Raw genomic sequence first — 21,186 nt, forward strand, 5'->3', positions numbered from 1 at the left:
CAGGACAGAGCACAGGACAGAGCCAGGACAGAGCCAGGACAGAGCACAGGACAGAGCACAGGACAGAGCACAGGACAGAGCACAGGACAGAGCCAGGACAGAGCACAGGACAGAGCCAGGACAGAGCACAGGACAGAGCCAGGACAGAGCACAGGACAGAGCCAGGACAGAGCACAGGACAGAGCCAGGACAGAGCACAGGACAGAGCACAGGACAGAGCCAGGACAGAGCACAGGACAGAGCCAGGACAGAGCACAGGACAGAGCCAGGACAGAGCACAGGACAGAGCACAGGACAGAGCCAGGACAGAGCCAGGACAGAGCACAGGACAGAGCCAGGACAGAGCACAGGACAGAGCCAGGACAGAGCACAGGACAGAGCCAGGACAGAGCACAGGACAGAGCCAGGACAGAGCACAGGACAGAGCCAGGACAGAGCACAGGACAGAGCACAGGACAGAGCCAGGACAGAGCACAGGACAGAGCCAGGACAGAGCACAGGACAGAGCCAGGACAGAGCACAGGACAGAGCCAGGACAGAGCACAGGACAGAGCACAGGACAGAGCCAGGACAGAGCACAGGACAGAGCCAGGACAGAGCACAGGACAGAGCACAGGACAGAGCCAGGACAGAGCACAGGACAGAGCACAGGACAGAGCCAGGACAGAGCACAGGACAGAGCCAGGACAGAGCACAGGACAGAGCCAGGACAGAGCACAGGACAGAGCCAGGACAGAGCCAGGACAGAGCACAGGACAGAGCACAGGACAGAGCCAGGACAGAGCACAGGACAGAGCCAGGACAGAGCACAGGACAGAGCCAGGACAGAGCACAGGACAGAGCCAGGACAGAGCCAGGACAGAGCACAGGACAGAGCACAGGACAGAGCCAGGACAGAGCACAGGACAGAGCCAGGACAGAGCACAGGACAGAGCCAGGACAGAGCACAGGACAGAGCCAGGACAGAGCACAGGACAGAGCACAGGACAGAGCCAGGACAGAGCACAGGACAGAGCCAGGACAGAGCACAGGACAGAGCCAGGACAGAGCACAGGACAGAGCCAGGACAGAGCACAGGACAGAGCCAGGACAGAGCACTGGACAGAGCCAGGACAGAGCACTGGACAGAGCCAGGACAGAGCCAGGACAGAGCACAGGACAGAGCCAGGACAGAGCCAGGACAGAGCCAGGACAGAGCACAGGACAGAGCACAGGACAGAGCCAGGACAGAGCACAGGACAGAGCCAGGACAGAGCACAGGACAGAGCCAGGACAGAGCCAGGACAGAGCACAGGACAGAGCCAGGACAGAGCACAGGACAGAGCCAGGACAGAGCACAGGACAGAGCCAGGACAGAGCACAGGACAGAGCCAGGACAGAGCACAGGACAGAGCCAGGACAGAGCACTGGACAGAGCCAGGACAGAGCACAGGACAGAGCCAGGACAGAGCACAGGACAGAGCCAGGACAGAGCACAGGACAGAGCCAGGACAGAGCACAGGACAGAACCAGCAGGACAGAGCACAGGACAGAGCACAGGACAGAGCCAGGACAGAGCACAGGACAGAGCCAGGACAGAGCACAGGACAGAGCACAGGACAGAGCCAGGACAGAGCACAGGACAGAGCCAGGACAGAGCACAGGACAGAGCCAGGACAGAGCACAGGACAGAGCCAGGACAGAGCACAGGACAGAGCACAGGACAGAACCAGCAGGACAGAGCACAGGACAGAGCACAGGACAGAGCCAGGACAGAGCACAGGACAGAGCCAGGACAGAGCACAGGACAGAGCACAGGACAGAGCACAGGACAGAGCCAGGACAGAGCACAGGACAGAGCCAGGACAGAGCACAGGACAGAGCCAGGACAGAGCACAGGACAGAGCCAGGACAGAGCACAGGACAGAGCCAGGACAGAGCACAGGACAGAGCCAGGACAGAGCACAGGACAGAGCCAGGACAGAGCCAGGACAGAGCCAGGACAGAGCACAGGACAGAGCACAGGACAGAGCCAGGACAGAGCACAGGACAGAGCACAGGACAGAGCCAGGACAGAGCACAGGACAGAGCCAGGACAGAGCACAGGACAGAGCCAGGACAGAGCACAGGACAGAGCCAGGACAGAGCACAGGACAGAGCCAGGACAGAGCACAGGACAGAGCCAGGACAGAGCACAGGACAGAGCCAGGACAGAGCACAGGACAGAGCCAGGACAGAGCACAGGACAGAGCCAGGACAGAGCACAGGACAGAGCCAGGACAGAGCACAGGACAGAGCCAGGACAGAGCACAGGACAGAGCCAGGACAGAGCACAGGACAGAGCACAGGACAGAGCCAGGACAGAGCACAGGACAGAGCACAGGACAGAGCCAGGACAGAGCACAGGACAGAGCCAGGACAGAGCACAGGACAGAGCCAGGACAGAGCACAGGACAGAGCCAGGACAGAGCACAGGACAGAGCCAGGACAGAGCACAGGACAGAGCCAGGACAGAGCACTGGACAGAGCCAGGACAGAGCACAGGACAGAGCCAGGACAGAGCACAGGACAGAGCCAGGACAGAGCACAGGACAGAGCCAGGACAGAGCACAGGACAGAGCCAGGACAGAGCACAGGACAGAGCCAGGACAGAGCACAGGACAGAGCCAGGACAGAGCCAGGACAGAGCCAGGACAGAGCACAGGACAGAGCACAGGACAGAGCCAGGACAGAGCACAGGACAGAGCACAGGACAGAACCAGCAGGACAGAGCACAGGACAGAGCACAGGACAGAGCCAGGACAGAGCACAGGACAGAGCACAGGACAGAGCCAGGACAGAGCACAGGACAGAGCCAGGACAGAGCACAGGACAGAGCCAGGACAGAGCACAGGACAGAGCCAGGACAGAGCACAGGACAGAGCCAGGACAGAGCACTGGACAGAGCCAGGACAGAGCACAGGACAGAGCACAGGACAGAGCCAGGACAGAGCACAGGACAGAGCACAGGACAGAGCCAGGACAGAGCACAGGACAGAGCCAGGACAGAGCACAGGACAGAGCCAGGACAGAGCACAGGACAGAGCCAGGACAGAGCACAGGACAGAGCACAGGACAGAGCCAGGACAGAGCACAGGACAGAGCCAGGACAGAGCACAGGACAGAGCCAGGACAGAGCACAGGACAGAGCCAGGACAGAGCACAGGACAGAGCCAGGACAGAGCACAGGACAGAGCCAGGACAGAGCATAGGACAGAGCACAGGACAGAGCACAGGACAGAACCAGCCCACTCAATCACCAGGGAGCAGACCAGGCCAGAGTTACATTGGGGCATATTAACAAGGGCTTTATCTTTGCATTTTTGGCTTTAAAAGCCAAAAAAGCAGAGATAAAAACAGCAACAGGGTGCTAACACGCAAATTCGCATGTTAGCACCCTTTTTCTCTACGCTTCCCCTTGAATCTCTAATGAGATGCAAAGGGGGCGTTCCAGAGTAAAAAAAAAGTGACGCTAAGCAACATTTCTCCTATTATCAAGGATTTCGCTAACCCTGTTAGCGATAAAAAAGCAGCGCTAACCGCGGTTCACGCTGCTTTTTTACGTCTGGTATTTTTCTGACTTAGCCATGATATCCTATGGAAGGTGGATATCATGGCTAAATATGTCGATCCCTATCAGCAAGCTATCGCCAAACCTTGTGGCATTATCGCTGGATTTCCAGCAATAATCACACAATTGGCAGCTTGCGCTCTGAATTTTATCGCTTTGGAGATAAGCGTTGCTGATAGCACTCTATCGCCGCTATAATATTCAGAGTTGGCCGGCGATAATTATCCTAGCGCTAAGTGCGCTTAGCGATAATTATCGCCTGGTCTTATTAATATGCCCCTAAGACTTTGCACCACGCAACGCAAGGTGATGCACAGGGGTGCAAAGTGGCACGTGCCCTGTACTGGTCACCACAAACAATGCTTTGTGCTGGATAGCTGGTTATAAGGAACAAGGGAAACCCAAAGGTGCAATTGGTCAGGGACCTTGGGTGCTTAGACTGTTTACAAAGACAATGGTCCCTAGACAGCGGAGTTACCAGAGCCACCACCCAAGGGCACTACCCGACTCACTTCCCTACTCGCAGTTCCTCCGAATTCGAAGGAACTGTTACCTTAAAAATGATTACTTTAAGGAAGCAAATACCCTAAGTAACAAACTACGAGGATATCCTATAAGGCTAGTTCGTAGCTCACTCAAAAGAGCTTGGTACTGCCCAAGAGACACCCTACTAGAACCCAAAGTGAAAAAAACACAGAACCGGTTAGTGTGTGTAACCACGTTCTCACCAGCCTCGAATGCAATCAAAAAAAGTATTAAAAACGATTGGGCTACCCTCAACGTAGGCACACTTAATCTTGAGCAACCACTGTTTGCTTTCAAAAAATCAAAAAACGTGAAGGACCACCTAGTGAGGGCTGCTTCACCCACTGACAATACGAGAGGTATCATAAATGATTTGTGGGGGCTCCCACCATTGACAGGGCATGTGAAATGTGGTTCTTGCAGCGTTTGCGACTGCACAATTGAAGGAAAGGACTTTGGGGCATATTACGCCTTATCGCCGCTTTAGCAGGAATTTTTCCCGCTAAAGCGGCGATAATTTATTCGCCCTATTACCTAGCTGTTGCTAACACCAGTTAGCGACAGCTAATAGGCGATAGCGGGCATTTGGGGGCCCACTTTGCATGTCAGCGATATTTATTGCTAATGACATGCAAAGTGGGCGTGCCAAGATGTTAGCGACTGGAAACAGTCGCTAACATCGCTATCCCCTATTACCAACTAAGCACGATTATCTCCAAAAGCTAACGCCTGCCCAGAGCAGTTCTTAGCCATGTTATCCAATGGGAGGTGGATAACATGGCTAAGAGCATTTGCTCGGTAATGCATGAATATCGCTGACTTTTCAGCGATATTCATGCATTGCGGCCGATTTTTATCGCTTAGGAGATAAACCTTGATAATATCAAGGCTCCTAAGCGATAAAAATAGGCGAAGCTCTGCGATATTATTAATGTCCCTGTACCTTGTCCGCCCTTGGTGGAAATATAGTAATACCACAAATGTGTCCACGATGTCACTAATTATAATTACTATACATTGACAACCATGGGCCTTAAAAACATTTTTTTTAAATGTAAATACTGTTTTCCTGAATACTACGTCATAAGGGTTCACTTCAATCGCAATACACAGAATCAAGGCGGCATAAATCTAATCTGTTTCACCGCTTTTTCACTGATCTACACTCTCCAAGCTGCACAAATTGCACGTCCTAAGATGGCCGCCACCGTGCTACAACTAGCACTCATAATCCGGTTGTCCCTTGCCAATCACGTGACTCCTGTCACATGACCCATGCTCCTTAGATATGGCTTTCATTAATAGAATATCGGAGGAAAAGGCAGACGATATCTTGTGATTCTTTCAACTTTAGTCATGATAGGGACTGAGATCCGGTAAGCAGTTTGAGTGAACACAGATTGAAGGCGGTGCTGATATACACTCGGCGTTTTCGGCGCCGAAGTCAACGAGCTCCTTGGTCTTTATTGTGTTGTGCAGCGAGCTGCATTGAGCGAGCATTGAACAACTTCAGTGGTTTTACACTATCAGTTGGGGAGTAAATCCATTCAGCCAGACTGCCCCTGAGGAAGGGACACCATTGTCCCGAAATGCATCGGGCACAACATAATATGTTTCAAAATGCTCGTCTAGCAATCGTTTTGATGAAAGATTGAATTTCAATGTTCAACAGAATTTATTGGTCTTCATGATTATAATGAACCAGTGATACATTTACTGTTGTTGTATTTATTCTATGAACCTATATCATACATTGAGTACACGTATTAAATAATAGCATGAATTGCTGAACAATAATGTGTTTGAAATGTTTTTTTTGAATTTAGGATGTTAATTGGATTACTTTTGATGACATAATTGAGAGTCCTTTTTGGACTATATCTGTACAGTGCGCAGCGTGTTCTGCCACTAGTGGCGGTTTTGCATTTCATATCACTTAACACTTGATAGACAGCAAGTGTTACGCTGCAGCACCAGTTTCCCAAGATTGTTTATTTTGCTACATTAGATTAAAACATATTAGAACAGGGAGTGCGCTTCCACCCCCCTTTTTCAACCTTAGATATGGCCACCCTGCCGCCCCTTCCAACTCAGATCCACCTCGAGCATCGCCTCGCACTGACCATTGGACCCCCTTGAGGATCATGACATCTCACCGACTTAGGTAAGCGGTTGCACCCTTGCTGCCAATTCCTCCTCCTGAACAACCCCCCCGACTTAGCCTAACCTGCTTCCTTTTACCCTGCCAGGTGTTCTTCCCACTCTCCGGCATCTGACCGTGGTAAGTTATCCCCTTACTTTCACCCTGCTTAGTTTTTAGAGCATACAGTTACAGCCAGTTAATTCACAAAGGCCATTTTCACGGTTGCATTGCCTTCGATGTCACTGATTCGGTTAGCACAATACTTCCTTGTTCAATAATTCACTATTCTCTCTGCTTCACCGGAATCTTATATCCAAATCACTTGCGTGTACTATCAGGGTTACTTCATGGGAACCGTTTGTGTAGATTGCGTTATAGATGAGCAATTCTCCATGTAGCATCACCGTTTTACTCAACCTCCTCGCGTGCTCTTCCACGTAGCACCACAATGTTTGAAATTGTCGTACATGGATACAAATGAACTGCTCAACCTCCTCACGTGCTCTTCCACGTAGCACCACAATGTTTGAAATTGTCGTACATGGATACAAATGAACTGCTCAACCTCCTCACGTGCTCTTCCACGTAGCACCACAATGTTTGAAATTGTCGTACATGGATACAAATGAACTGCTCAACCTCCTCACGTGCTCTTCCACGTAGCACCACAATGTTTGAAATTGTCGTACATGGATACAAATGAACTGCTCAACCTCCTCACGTGCTCTTCCACGTAGCACCACAATGTTTGAAATTGTCGTACATGGATACAAATGAACTGCTCAACCTCCTCACGTGCTCTTCCACGTAGCACCACAATGTTTGAAATTGTCATAAATGGATACAAATGAACGGTCCAGACATGCCGAATATATGTTTATATGTAACACCCCTTGTAATTATATTAACTCCTTGTGTATATTTCCCCTCTCTCCCCTTCTCCTCAATTTTGTTTTTCCCTCACTATTTTGGGCTTGATTTTATGAAACGTTGTTAGAACTGTACTTAAGGCATGACTTACAATGTCCTGAAGATGATCCTACCATTATAATAAGGATCGAAACGCCATCGACACCCTGCACTATATGCTAGAAGTCACCATAGTGTATTCATGAATTATCAGTCTGCCAAATGTGATCTGTATGCAGACTTTTTCCTCTTGCCTAAATCGACCTCCTCCTATGTATGTCACAATTGTCCTTGTGTGGTAACTCCAAAGAACAGGGTTTCAGACGTGAGGGAAATTCTGGGCGCACTACTATGTAAACGTACAAATGGATGCTTTAAGCATAAGGTGCGTGCAGATGAGAGGCAATTCCCTGTAACCCCTCACAATGTGCTTTGAAGACACATCAAAGTGATGTCTCAATGGCCAGCCCTGAGGAGTCGCGGAAACATTGTGATTTCTTGCGACGAAACACGTGTCGGCTGGCTCATGTATGAACAATAAAAGAAGGAACTATACTATGATGGACTACTTCTTCGCTCATGAACTTTTAACTATATGTCCATTGAGACATCACTTTTTCTTGAATTTTTCCTATAAGTGTGCTGCAGAATTTTGCTTTTCTGTCCTTGTGTGGTAGTTGGACACAGGCCGTGTCCCACTTGATACTACATGGATTAATGACTATACGAATATACTTGTTATTGAACACTGTCCGGCTGGACAGACAATATAGAAACGATTCTTGCTCTATATTTATTACCTCACGTTATCTATACTGTCTATGGACCATTGTCTTTGTAAACAGTCTTGTGCTGGATAGGTGACATCTCCAGAGTGCAGAAACAGGCTTGTGGCACCTTCTGATGCTTTGATCTGTAACTGGGCAGATGAACACACAAAGGTTCTGACACAAAACCCAAGCCACTAAGATTACCAGACATTGACTGGTGTTAAAACCGAATGCCTACCTGAGCAGGTGCAAACAAGGGGACACTGGTCCATTCTCGAGCCCTTGCTTGTCTTCCGGTGTGCACAGCACGCGTCCAGTGCATGGAAACCCTCTGGGTGTGTTGTGGCCTTGACATCTGTACTGCCAGGTATGCCGCCAGTACAGAGTCTATGTGAGGCAGCGCACACTCACCTCTGCGTTCCAGCTGATTTGTTCTAAAATGACAGGGCTATCTGGCAAGAGTACATACTCTTGTTAGTGAATGCATTCGCCAGTGGAGCGCCCACCCCGACCCTTGGAAGGGTGCTGAGATTTTACCAATTTATAAAAAAGGTGATCGTTCATGCCCAGGTAATTACAGACCAACCAGTCTTATAGATGCCATGCAAAAAGTAATAGCTAGAATGGTACTAAACAGAATACAAGATTGGATTGTTGATAAGGACTTACTCACCCCATTGCAGGCAGGATTCCGCATCAATGTGAGCATGATAGACCAGGTCTTTCGGTTTGTCTTAATTTACTGGCGTGTTGCTGTGCTGGCGGGAGGCACCATCTACGCCGCCTTTGTGGATTTAAAATTCGCCTTTGACCTGGTGTCCCGTAACAGACTCTGGAGGGTTCTCAGGGATTTGGGTATGTCTGCTGAATTATTATCTGTTGTGGAGCTCCTGGCTGCAGGGAATTATGTCCAAGTTCGTAGGAGTACTCAGGGTAATATTACCAACCAATTACCAGTATCTAAAGGGGTTCACCCAAGGGTGTGTCGTGGCACCGACACTATTGTCACTGTTCATTAATGAGGTTGTTGACTATTTTTCCACATTACCGACAGATGCACCATCCCTTGCAGGCTTACAAAACACCCATACTTATGTTTGCAGATAATACTCCTATCGAATCACTGACAGAATATCAGAAACCGGTCCTCGGAAGCTTGTTTCCGGTCCAGGGAAGACATGGCTTGGCAGTTCGGGCTGGACTGTTCCCATAAGGCACAGGGTCAGACTGATTTGCATATAGCCATGTCTGAACTGGGGTGGCAGAGTGGGCTAAAGAACGGTGAGGGATTAAACCCAGATCTTTTGACTGGGTGTGAGTGTTTGATTGATTCAGATGCTCCGTCCATCACCACCCCCTTTTGTACCGCACTTGTGCTGGCGGGAGGCACCATCTACGCCGCCTTTGTGGATTTAAATTTCGCCTTTGACCTGGTGTCCCTTAACAAACTCTTGAGGGTTCTCAGGGATTTGGGTATGTCTGCTGAATTATTATCTGTTGTGGAGCTCCTGCATGCAGGGAATTATGCCCAAGTTCGTAGGAGTACTCAGGGTAATATTACCAACCAATTACCAGTATCTAAAAGGGTTCACCCAAGGGTGTGTCGTGGCACCGACACTATTCTCACTGTTCATTAATGGGGTTGTTGACTATTTTTCCACATTCCCGACAGATGCACCATCCCTTGCAGGCTTACAAAACACCCATACTTATGTTTGCAGATAATACTCCTATCGAATCGCTGACAGAATATCGAGTGTCAGAATATCGACCTACATAAATATCGACGCAAGAATATCAAAGTCAAGAATATCGACATCCTATCTACATTATGGTAAGTACAAAAATATCGAGAAAAAATAGCGTTGTCTAAAATATCGTTGTTAAACATATAATTTTTTTAAGTTAGAAAAAAAAATGTAAAAAAAGTAAATAATACATATAATTAAAATAAACATAGTTGAAATATTTAAAAATGTGTAAAACTGATAAGTAATATATATATAATATAAAAATAAATTAAACATATACATTTAATATATAATATATATACTTACTAATTCATATTTTTAATAAATATTTTAATAACTTATAAATCGTTAAAAATAACGTTTAAATTATAAATAAATCAATACACATAAAACAATACTATAAATACAAATTTAATAAATATATATAACACATTTAAAAAATTCAAATTATTTGTAAGCTTTTTAAAATTAAATATATACTACATTAACTAAAATAATACCAAAAATATTAGAAAGCAGAGGGAATAAAACAGTGCAACAGTAGGGAAAGTGTTAGATAGAGTAGGGGTAAATATTAGTATTTCCACTACAGTAATTGCAACAGTAGGGAATGTGTTGGATAGCGTAGGGATAAAAATTACTATTCCAACTAAAAACAGTGGAACAGTAGGAAAAGTGTTCTATAGCGTAGGGGTAAAAATTACTATTACCACTCCAGTGAGTGCAAAAGTAGGGAAAGTCTTGGATAGCGTAGGGATAAAAATTACTATTCCCACTCCAGTGAGTGCAACAGTAGGGAAAGTGTTGGATAGCGTAGGGGTAACAATTACTATTCCGACTACAGTTAGTGCAACAGTAGCGAAAATATTTGATAGAGGAGGGGTAAAAATTACTATTCCAACTCCACAAAGTGGAACAGTAGGGAAAGCGTTGGATAGCGTAGGCGTAAAAATGACTATTCCCACTGCAGTGAGTGCAACGGTAGGGTAAGTGTTGGATTGCATAAGGGTTAAAATTACTATTCCTACTCAAGAGAGTGCAACAGTAGCAGGGTGTTTATATTAAAATACGGTGAACACCCTAAATATCGATTCACAAATATCGCCTGCCCAGAATATCGAATTAAAAGTATAGATGGTTAGAATATCAAAATTAAAGTAAGAAATATCGATTTCCATAATATCGAATTTAAAATATCGATTTCCATAATATCACATTTTTTTAGTGTTATGTATGCAGTATATGTGTTTAAAAATATATATTATTTTTATAATGTATGTTTAATTTTTTTAAAGTAATGATTGTTATGTTATTTAACTTTTTCAAAATTTTGTTCGGTAGCGGGTTGTGGGTTTATAGGGGAATAGGGTGGGAAGTAATTTAATTATAGTAAATTAAATATTAGGTTTTATGAATTAAAAATTATTTTTAGTTTAATTTAGCGTTTTAGTTCTGTAGCGGGTTGCGGGTTTATAGGGAAAAAGGGTGGGAAGTAATTTATTTTAATTCAGTAAATAAGTATTTTCATTTATAGGTATTGATAATTAATTAATTGTTCATTAATTATTATTTGGTAATTAATTTTAATTAATGGGTAATTAATTTTAATTAATTGATTAATTGAAAATTATGTTAATTGTTTTAATGTATTATTTGGAGTGGGTTGTGGGTTATAGGGGAATAGGGTGGGAAGTAATTTAATTGTAATTAGGTAAATATGTATTTTTATTTATATGTATTGATAATCAATTAATTGTTCATGAAATATTAACTGGTAATTAATCTTAATTAATTGGTAATTAATTTTAATTAATTGATTTTAATTGATAATTATGTTAATTGTTTTAATTTATTATTTGGAGTGGGTTGTGGGTTACGGTAGAGTAGAGTGGGAAGTAATGTAATTGTAATTAAATAATTATTTAAATACTTTTTGTGTATTGATAAATAATGTATTGTTAATTAATTATTAATTGGTAATTATTTTATTACTTATTGCATTTTTGGTATTGGAAATTAAATGGTGGTTAATTAATTATTAAATATGTTGTAATTGGTAATTTATTTTAATTTATTTTAATTAATTTTAAATTGGTATTGATAATTAATGTATTCTTATTTAAATATTAAATCATTACCTTCCCTACTGTTGCACTCTCTGGAGTGGGAATAGTAATTTTTACCTCTACGCTATCCAACACTTTCCTTACTGTTGCACTCTCTGGAGTGGGAATAGTCATTTTTACCCTCCTGCTATCCAGCGCTTTCCCTACTGTCACACTCACTGGAGTGGGAATAGTAATTATTACCCTCCTGGTATCCAACGCTTTCCCTACTGTTTCACTCTCTGGAGTGGGAATAGTAATTTTTACCCTCCTGGTATCCAACGCTTTCCCTATTGTTGCACTCTCTGGAGTGGGAATAGTAATGTTTACATATATGTTAGCCAACGTTTTCCCTACTGTTGCACTCTCTGGAGTGGGAAAAGTAATTTTGAACCTCCCGCTATCCAACGCTTTCCCTACTGTTGCACTCTCTGGAGTGGGAATAGTAAATTTTACCCTCCCGCTATCCAACGCTACCCCTACTGTTGCACTCTCTGGAGTGGGAAAAGTAATTTTGACCCTCCCGCTATCCAACGCTTTCCCTACTGTTGCACTCACTGGAGTGGGAATAGTAATTTGTACCCTCCCACTATCCAACGCTTTCTCTACTGTTGCACTCTCTGGAGTGGGAATAGTAATTTTTACCCCTACGCTATCCAATGCTTTCCCGACTTTGCACTCACTGGAGTGGGAATAGTCATTTTTACCTCCACGCTATCCAACACTTTCCCTACTGTTGCACTCTCTGGAGTGGGAATAGTAATTTTTACCCTCCTGGTATCCAACGCTTTCCCTACTGTTGCACTCTCTGGAGTGGGAATAGTAATTTTTACATATATGCTAGCCAACATTTTCCCTACTGTTGCACTCTCTGGAGTAGGAATAGTAAATTTTACCCTCCCGCTATCCAACGCTACCCCTACTGTTGCACTCTCTGGAGTGGGAAAAGTAATTTTGAACCTCCCGCTATCCAACGCTTTCCCTACTGTTGCACTCACTGGAGTGCGAATAGTAATTTTTACCCTCCCGCTATCCAACGCTTTCTCTACTGTTGCACTCTCTGGAGTGGGAATAGTAATTTTTACCCCTACGCTATCCAATGCTTTCCCTACTTTGCACTCACTGGAGTGGGAATAGTCATTTTTACCTCCACGCTATCCAACACTTTCCCTACTGTTGCACTCTCTGGAGTGGGAATAGTAATTTTTACCCTCCTGGTATCCAACGCTTTCCATACTGTTGCTCTCTCTGGAGTTGGAAAAGTAATTTTGACCCTCCCGCTATCAATAGTAATTTTTACATATATGCTAGCCAACGTTTTCTCTACTGTTGTACTCTCTGGAGTGGGAATAGTACATTTTACCCTCCCGCTATCCAACGCTATCTCTACTGTTGCACTCTCTGGAGTGGGAAAAGTAATTTTGACCCTCCCGCTATCCAACGCTTTCCCTACTGTTGCACTCACTGGAGTGGGAATAGTAATTTTTACCCTCCCGCTATCCAACGCTTTCTCTACTGTTGCACTTTTTGGAGTGGGAATAGTAATTTTTACCCCTACGCTATCCAACACTTTCCCTACTATTGCACTCATTATTAATTAACACAAAAAATATTACTTTAAATATTTTAATTATTATAAATTATTTATTTTTATATTTAGTTAATATGTTCAATACATTTTTTAATAATGTTCTAAATATTTTATAATTAAGATTAATAATTATTTTATAATATTATTAAGTAAACATATATATAACAAAAATTACATTACATTTATTATTTTTACATTTTAAGCTTTTTTACATTATTTTATCGATCTTTTATTTAATTGTGTTTATCATTTAATTACTTTTATAGTATTTTTAATACATTTAAAAAATTCGATATTTTAGTTAACTATATTTTAACTTTCTATATTTTGGAACCAATATTTTAGTACTTACCTGTTTGTAGATAGGCATTCTATATTCTGACCCTGGATCTTATGGAGTCGATATTTTGGGCAGTCTATATTCAGCCCCTCGATATTTAGTCACTGAACCCTTAAAATACTTATTAATTATGTTTTTGTTTTAAATTAAGTAAAAAATGTATAATTAATTACCCATAAAAAACTATAAAAAATAAAAATTCATTACTTTAACAATAAATTACTTCCCACCCTATTCCCCTATAAACACACAATACGCTCATAAAATAATTTAACACAAATAATAAAATATATCAATTAACCAAATATTAAAACATAATTACCACTTAGGGGCAGATTCCGATCTCGGTCGGAAAGCACTCCGACCGAGCTGGATCCGGGGTGATTTCCGACCGAAGCGTACTCCTGCAGTCCGACCGAGCGAGTACGATGCGGCCGTGTGCTGTTGGACTCGGTTCGGTCGGACTCCCATAGCAGTCAATGGGAGCCGGTCGTACAACGCGTACATGGGCTCCCATTGACTGAATGGGTACATCGTGGACAAGTGCGCCCCCTACAGTGTGTAGGCATCGGTGCCATCCGCACCATACATGCCTGTGTTGGGTCTCCCCCTGTGTCCGAGTCGTAAGGCTGCGGGTAACTGGGGGTCCGGCGCGGACCCCCACAGTCCACATCCAGGAGATATTTCGAGCCGGACGCTCCGACTGGATCCGGCTGTCCGAATCCAGCATCGTACTATCTTGGTCGGAATTCGCCTCCATTGTGCGCCACGGTTAGCTTACGGCCGAGACGTATGGAGCGGTTCGGACCCGGAAACGATTCGGATGGAGATTCCGCGCTTCTTCGCATCGTACTACGTCATCGGGACCCGTGTACGAACCGGACGGAAATTCAACCTCCGAATCGGATTCGCTGATGCCGAACCCGATTCGGTGCCCTTCCGACCGAGATCCGAATCGGCCCCTTAATTATTAATTAGCAATTTTTTAAATAAACAACAATAAATGTAAAATAATAATTACTGATGTATAATAAATTACTTCCCTCCTTATACCCCTATAAACACACAACCTGCTCCATAAAAACATGTACACAATCAACATAATTATTAATTAATCAATTAATAAACATTATTTACCAATTATTAATGAATTACAAATTAATTATTTATCAATAACAATAAATAAAAAAATAAAACAATTATTATAATAAATTACTTCCCACCCTCTTCCCCTTTAAACCGACAACCCGCTCCGTAAAAATATTTACAGTATTAATATAATTATCTATTAATCAATTAATAATAATTGATTACCAATTAATAATTAATTACAAATACAATAATTATCAATACCAATACTCAGCACCGCCCGCCACAATGCCAGGAAGGCATGTCGTGCACTTCCATGCACAGCATGGCAGGCACTGCGCGGTGCCTGCCATATTGTGCATGGAACTGCAGGGGGTACCATAGGTACCCACCATGTGCACCCCCCACCCACCAGAGTCCCTGGGGGCCTGCAGCGGGCCCCCACAAGCAATCCCCGCCTGCCTTTACATGGCGGCGTTGACAGAAAGGCATGTCCCCGCCATAATGCTAATATGGATGGCGATGTCTCCCAGACACCGCCACCATGCTAGCAGCTCTTCCGCCCGGTCGATTCTTCAACCAGGTGGAAAACCGACTGACGGTCTTTCCGTCCGCTGGGTCCCCCCCCCGCGCTATAGTATTGTGGCGGGGGGAGAATTCAGAACGGGCGGAGGTTTTCTGCGATCCGCTCTCAATCATAATGGACCCCTGTGTGTTTCCCCGGTTGGCTGCCAGGATGCGTGCTGGTTTTAGTCCCCAGGGGGGGCGTTTTAGTTGCTGGGGGGCGGTTTTTCAGCATAGCTGCAATATGGGCCCAATGCAACAAAAGTGAAAAGCAGCACTAATCTTTTCACTAGCACGCCCGCCCGGGGTCGGCTGAGATCTTTGCCAGGGCCATTTTCGGTTCCCGTTCCAGCCCTAAGCATTAGGTGTCCATATTAAAATCAAATTGAAAGAAAATCATTAGGAAATTGGTAGAAATGTGAATTTAGTCAGCTCTTGAGGCATTATTTGAATAAGTGCTTGGATATTTATTTATCAATAAGATAAACATGATGAAATCAGTTTGACTTGATTTTAGAGAGAAGTTTCAGCATTCTGCTCTCTCGGGAGTCATTGCAACGGAGCCCATTGATTCGCCGCAGATGGGGCCAATGGGAGGCCAAGTGGAGGTCCTCAGACTTCTAGGAGGGCCTGTCGATGAACGATTGACGATAATGATGTGAGCCGCTGCCCACTGAGGACCAGATCTATCCATGTTTCACGCAACGCAAAGCAGCAAGACCCCCTGATGGGCTGCGTGTAAGGGAGAGGACAGAGAGGCACCATATTCACCAATATATGGCACATTTCTGTTCTCTACCTGTAATGGCGCGCACTGGGCTGCCGTGCGTCAACGCGGGCACCCGTGCACCGTGGTGCAAGGGTGCCTGCATTGTTGATAAGATTGACTTTCTGCAGGAAGGGGCACATTCCTGCACAAAAACAATCATCGGCGATTTCCTCTTTCTAAGTGTGTTGCAGAATGCAACTTGTTGAATGTTTGTCAGTCTAGCACGAAATATTCAAATAAGACATCTGTATTTACTGCTTCAACTTGTAGCGTTGATTGACGGATCTTTGCAGCCACAAACAAACCTCGCTTCACAAGGGGCTTTCCTGCTGCACCAGTGTGAATCAGAGCCCTGCTCTGAGGGATCTCCCAACCCATGGAGTGAGTTCTGGAGTGATCATTGCCTCCTTCACTCTCTTCCCAGCCTGGTGCCTCGTCTCTTCTTCTGTGAGTTCACATCTCTGGCTACACAATTACCTCCGACTTTATGGAGTAAGGGACCAGGGGCCTCATTTATGAGCCCTTGCGTCACTTTTACGCCGCCGGTGCGTCACTTTTTGTGATGCACCAGTGGCGTAAACAATGCGCCTTGTTGCGCCATATTTACAAAGTGACGCATCTAGGTAGATGCGTCACTTTGTAAACCCCTGCGCCACATTATACCTGCACCAGGTATAATGTATGCAAAGGGGGCGTATTGACGCAAGAAAGGGTTATAGAAGTGACGCAGTGAAATCTATGAGATTTCACTGCGTCACTTCTAGGAAACCGTTGCGTCAAAATCTTGTGCATGCCTCACAGCAGGCGTAAGACTGACGCAAGCCCTTTCACATGGGGCTTGTGTGAAAGGATGCATTGCTGTAGTTGCGTCACTTTTGTGACACACTCCAGCAATGCGTCACTTTTGCGCTTACAGATACGTCAGATATACTGACGTATCTGTAACTCCTTGCGACATGATGCGTCATACTGTAAATATGACGCATCAGGTATGTCGCAAGGAGTGCGCACTGAGAAGTGACGCATCGCTGCTTTCACGCAGCGATGCGTCACTTTTCATAAATGAGGCCCCAGGGAGGGGCCAGAGACAGGAGAAATCAGAGCGGTAACGAGAATAATTTAGTGAGAGACGGGATGTGGGTGGGAAAGAGAGGTAGAGATAGTGAGGAGTCAGAGAGATGGGTGAGGTACAGAGAGGTGGAAGGTAAAGATAGAAAGTGAAGAACCCAGAAAGAAAGATACACGGCCCAATTCACAGAACGAACTTACAACAAAATCCTAAACTTACTACGCATGGTATTCACAGAATGCACTTACGACTGTCCTAAGTTTATGTCCGCACTCGGACCCGGAGTATAAGCTCCACAACCAGAATTTCATGGCGGACTTTCCACCATTGGGCCGTGTTCTCTGCTTCCGGGCCGCAATACCCACAATCTGGTGTTAATTTACTATATCTGATGCTTTGTTGTTAGTCCGGCCTGGGAGCGTAGATTCCGCACGATGCTGGAGCTTACACTCCGGGTGTGGTAATTCCGGCCCGAGTGCAAACGTAGACTGAGGACAGTCGTAAGTGCATTCTGTGAATACCATGAGTGGTAAGTTTAGGATTTTGTCGTAAGTTCGTTCTGTGAATCGGGTGCTAGAGAGGTAGAGAGAGGAACAGGTCCTTAGATAAAGAGTTAGAAATATAGGTACGATTTCAGATTAAGATATGGAAAGCGAGTGATAAGGAGAAGGAGGTACAGACAGAGCAGGGGGGGTGAGGTACATTGAGAGGCGAGATACTCAGAGTGAGTGTAAGAAGGTGAGCTAGAAGGAGAGAAGCCGAGAGTATAGAGAGCAGCGCCAGGAAACCCTCCCGGGGGATAGAGCACTCTACAAATCTGCCTCACATAACATAACAGAGAGGTAAGGGGAGGTGCAAACTAGGAGGAGTTACGGAAAAGAGGTCTGGGAAAGAGAGTACTGAGGCAGAGAGGAAGAGGCAGAGAATGGAAGGGCAGAAAGAGAGTACTGAGGCAGAGAGGAAGAGGCGGAGAATGGAACGGGCAGAAAGAGAGTACTGAGGCAGAGAGGAAGAGGTAGAGAATGGAACGGGCAGAAAGAGAGTATTGAAGCAGAGAGGAAGAGGTAGAGAATGGAACGGGCGGAAAGAGAGTATTGAAGCAGAGAGGAAGAGGTAGAGAATGGAACGGGCGGAAAGAGAGTATTGAAGCAGAGAGGAAGAGGTAGAGAATGGAACGGGCGGAAAGAGAGTATTGAAGCAGAGAGGAAGAGGCAGAGAATGGAACGGGCAGAAAGAGAGTATTGAAGCAGAGAGGAAGAGGCAGAGAATGGAACGGGCAGAAAGAGAGTATTGAAGCAGAGAGGAAGAGGCAGAGAATGGAACGGGCAGAAAGAGAGTACTGAAGCAGAGAGGAAGAGGCAGAGAACGGGCAGAAAGAGAGTATTGAAGCAGAGAGGAAGAGGCAGAGAATGGAACGGGCGGAAAGAGAGTATTGAAGCAGAGAGGAAGAGGTAGAGAATGGAAGGGCAGAAAGAGAGTATTGAAGCAGAGAGGAAGAGGCAGAGAATGGAACGGGCAGAAAGAGAGTATTGAAGCAGAGAGGAAGAGGCAGAGAATGGAACGGGCAGAAAGAGAGTACTGAGGCAGAGAGGAAGAGGCAGAGAATGGAACGGGCAGAAAGAGAGTATTGAAGCAGAGAGGAAGAGGTAGAGAATGGAACGGGCAGAAAGAGAGTATTGAAGCAGAGAGGAAGAGGCAGAGAATGCAACGGGCAGAATGAGAGTATTGAAGCAGAGAGGAAGAGGCAGAGAACGGGCAGAATGAGAGTATTGAAGCAGAGAGGAAGAGGTAGAGAACGGGCAGAAAGAGAGTATTGAAGCAGAGAGGAAGAGGCAGAGAATGGAACGGGCAGAATGAGAGTATTGAAGCAGAGAGGAAGAGGCAGAGAATGCAACGGGCAGAATGAGAGTATTGAAGCAGAGAGGAAGAGGCAGAGAACGGGCAGAAAGAGAGTATTGAAGCAGAAAGGAAGAGGTAGAGAATGGAACGGGCAGAAAGAGAGAACTGAAGCAGAGAGGAAGAGGCAGGGAATGGAACGGGCAGAAAGAGAGTACTGAGGCAGAGAGGAAGAGGCAGAGAATGGAACGGGCAGAAAGAGAGGGGAGGTTCAGAGAGAAATAAGGTGAAGGAATAGAGAGATGAGATGTATATATAGAGAGAGGAGAAGCGAGAGAGGTAAGGTGAGGAGGGCGATGTGATAGTGATAGGGAAAAGGTATGGATAGGAAGGGAGCGATGAGTCACATAGGAATGTGAGGCGGAGGGAACAGAGGTAGAGAGTGATGGAAAGAGGAGAGGCGAGGGAGCGAACAAATGGCAAAAGTCATTGAGAGATGAGGTGGAGAAAGGGAGGAGAGGCGAAAAGAGATGAGGTAGTGAGAAATGGAGGTACAGAGAGAAACGAGGTAGAGAGGGAAGGAAGTGAGGCAGTGAAGGGGGTGGTAGGGAGGGGTTTTGGAGAGAGTTAGAAAGGTGAGACCTAAACAATGGAGAGAAAAGAGGCGCAGTAAAGAAAATAAACGAGAGCCTCATTTATGAAAAGTGACGCATCGCTGCGTGAAAACAGCGAAGCGTCACTTCTCACTGCGCCCTCCTTGCGACACCAATGATGCGTCATATTTACAGTATGACGCATCATGTCACAAGGAGTTACGAATACGTCAGTATTTCTGACATATCTATAGGCACAAAAATGACGCAGCGCTGTAGTGTGTCACAAAAGTGACGCAACTCCAGCAATGAGTCCGTTTCCGTTTCAAAATGCTTTATTCGGTATGTATGAATACAACCATGTGGCAACAATCAAAAATAAATTACAATACATCATTGATTTACATCGACTCTGATTTACCAAGCGCCATCAATACTATGTACAATATACGTTTAGCAACACGTGTGCAAATGAGCAATCTTAAAGTGCATGTTAATACAATCACCTGATGGTACATGTGCAAACTAGCAATAAAGTGCAATAAATGCTGGAAATACTCCTTTCAGCCACTCTGCTTGGATGCACCATCACAGGGGCATAAACATAAACCAGATGTCTTCATTGTTGGGAATGCCACAAGGTGGTGCCAATCCCCAAACGCAGGCGAGATAGTACAAAGCGGTGGGAGCTTTTGCTCACAACAGTAAGGTATGATTGTAAACCTTCGTTAATATTGTATTCTAAATAGGAATTAAACGTGCTTTGTTTTTTGTATTAAATCATCCTAATACTACCTGTATGTTTCAGCAATGAGTCATTACGCATGGGCGAGTCCAATGTGAAAGGGCCTGCGTCAGTCTTACGCCTGCTGTGAGGCAGGCGGAAGATATTGACGCATTTGCGTCCCAGAAGTGGCGCAGTGAAATATTATAGATTCACTGCGCCACTTCGACGAGGCTTACTTGCGTGGGAACGCCCCCCCTGCATACATTATACCTGGCGCAGGTATAATATGGCGCAGGGATTTACAAAGTGACGCATCGACCTAGATGCGTCACTTTGTAAATATGATGAAACAAGTCACATTGTTTACGCCACTGGTGCGTCACAAAAAGTGACGCACCGGCGGCGTAAAAGTGACGCAAGGGCTCATAAATAAAGCCCTGAGTTTGTGAGAGGTAAAGAAGACAGCGGAAAGGAACGGAAACAGACAAGTGAGGTTCACTGGAAGGCATGAGGTAGAGGGAGAACCGAGGCAGGGAAAGGCAGCAGAGCAGTAGTAGGCACCGAGAGGCAGAGAGGGGTGAGACTGTCAGCGAAGCAAAGATAAGAGGGGAGAGTGCTATATGGAGAGAAATGAGGGGGGCATAGGTGAAGGAGGGCGAGGAGGGACAGAGGGAAGTGGAGAGAAAGAGGGAAGTGGAGAGAAAGAGGGAAGTGGAGAGAAAGAGGGAGTCTGCAAATAAAGATGCAGAGAGAGGGGAAGAGAGGTAAAGATGGGTGTCAGGGGCAAGTGGTAAGGAAAGAGAGAGAGACAGAGAG

The sequence above is a fragment of the Lissotriton helveticus genome, chromosome 11, assembly GCF_964261635.1.
Source record: "Lissotriton helveticus chromosome 11, aLisHel1.1, whole genome shotgun sequence".
NCBI lineage: Eukaryota > Metazoa > Chordata > Amphibia > Caudata > Salamandridae > Lissotriton > Lissotriton helveticus.